We start from the raw sequence: 2321 nt of genomic DNA, 5'->3' as shown, positions 1-2321 counted from the left end.
CTTAACTGTGTCCATGAGAAATCCAAAATGAAAGTATTGGTCGGTTTGGATAGTAAGTAAAGGCTTGCTGGCTTCAAAGATCAGAATTGCTATGCTGACAAAGGAAGCACTTAGAAAGTTTTTGATGTCATAGCCATGTAAGTCTACACTAAGATCAAAGATAAATTCTAATCCTTTTTACACTCAGTGTTTTATTAACACCTATTCTTTTTTGCTATGATTTTCAAAAAGTACACACTAAATTCACCCAACACGTACATAATTACTGGGTACAAATATAAATTCATAACAGGTCAGTAACACCTCCTACCTTTTTATCTTTGAATTTTTACTGCTTCTTTTCTTCAAAAATACACCACAAAAGATAATTTTGTTTCGTGTTTTCCTGTTTTAAGTAAAAAGGAGCTTTATTACAAGCATTTTTTCAGAAAAAGCTCATGGTTCTATTGTATCTCTGAAAGGTAGAGACCATGATCAATAGCTAAACAATTTCTGGCATAACCTTTAAAATAATGCAGTACCTTCTTATGATTTTGATTGTCTGTTAAAAAAAAAACAACTGTTTCAAATACCATGTAAACTGAGTTTCTTTGTAGAAGAGCAAGTAATAAAATTTTTAATATTCTTGCTGAAACTTAAATTCTGGCTTTTGAGTGACCCCAGAGAATACCTGCTTTTTCTTGTTTAGAATGTAGAAATGTATTTAGATTAGCTTATACCAGCAAGGTTTATTTTCCCAATAAATCTATACAACCGAATTCTGCACATACATCTCCTATTTAATATAATGGAAGTATTCATGTTTGCTAAAGAACAGAGTTTAGCTTCTAGTCTAAAGTTAATTCCATAAAGAATGTACTATCTGGGTAAAGAGAGAAGGCTTGTTATTTTTAACTTTTTTTGTTGTTTAGATGTAAAGTTCATATAAATAGTAGAAAACAGTACATTTAGTATTATGGTGAAGGAAGAAAAAATGATCATTTAGAAAATCCCTGCTGAAGTAAACTATTAACAACTATAAATGCGGGGCAGGGTGGTGTTTCGACGTGACTTTGTTTCAGACAGCCAACTGTTTTCTTCCTCGTGGCAATATCCTCTCCCTGGCCTACCTCTAGCGCAACATACTTTCTCTCTCATGTCAGCATACGTGATCACTCTCTGCGTGGGACTTTGAGATATAGCAGCCCCACAGATGCTTCTCCCTTCTCTTTGGCAGCCATTCAAATCTGCATTAGAAATGGACAAAATACTAATGATTGATACTTGTTTTCATGAGATTCTTGTTTTCCTGTATGTGAAATGTCTATGGAAGTGATGTTATTTCAGTCTGAAATTTTCCAGTGTTGTGTGCATGATAAAGGGTTACCATAGCAATTCTGGTGACAAATGTATGCATGTGGCTTTTTCACCATCAAGCTTTAGGGTATCTAACTAGAGTATTTTTAATTTCTGATGGCAGAGATTCTGATTCATGGTTAGACAGACTATTACTGGCTTGTGCTGTCAACAGAGCTGGTGGGAACAATTTTAACTTTTTGTTTTCTGGTTTTTGTCAAGGTCTGAGAAAAATAGCCAGCAGGACATAGGCCGTAGTTTTGAGCTGTTTTGGATGGCAGCAGTGTATGTAAGAGATTTATTTATCACTTCCTAGAGAACACTGTAATGGTAGGGAGAATCCTGGACATTAGGAAAGAGTTGAGTATCTTGACAGCAGGAAGGATGGGAAGGGGGTTGTGTAAAGAAAATGTATTTTAAGTCCTGCTGAGTTTCCCTTTCAGTTTTGGCAGTTTGGATAGCCATCTGCACTCCAAGATTTGTTAAATATTCCTCTCAGTTAGCACATGCCATTCAGTGCTGAGGCGGTTGATAAGGTCGAGTGATCGTGTATGTGTTTTGATGGCTTTTTAAGCTACGGGCAAGGTACATAATATGTCCTGTTGACTAATGCTGCAAAGTGGTCTCTACCTGTCAGACCCTTAGAGTTGGACATGCTTCTTTTGTTCTGATCACCGTAAACTGAGGTTTAAGCTCCATGTCCCTTGTTCCCCACAGTTTGCCTTTAGGAATGCCTAGAATCTCTCTACTTGTGTGGAGAGTTGGGGAAGGAGGCAAGAAGTACACTTACAAGGGACAGAATCAGCATAAGGCTGGCGAAATAGTTCGTCACCTTGAGATACACAGTGCAGTAAAGTTGCTGCTCCTGAGAGAAGCCCAGTGCTTGTATCCAGGCCATCAGCTGTTCACACTCTAGGGAATGATCTTGTGGGGTGTTTCTTCTTCTAGCAGCTGATACCCTAAGGTCCTTTGTAAACTTCTGATCC

Source organism: Pygoscelis adeliae, unplaced genomic scaffold (assembly GCF_000699105.1).
Source record: "Pygoscelis adeliae isolate BGI_AS28 unplaced genomic scaffold, ASM69910v1 Scaffold87, whole genome shotgun sequence".
NCBI lineage: Eukaryota > Metazoa > Chordata > Aves > Sphenisciformes > Spheniscidae > Pygoscelis > Pygoscelis adeliae.
The sequence above is the reverse complement of the archived record's forward strand: the minus strand, read 5'-3'. Positions refer to the sequence as shown.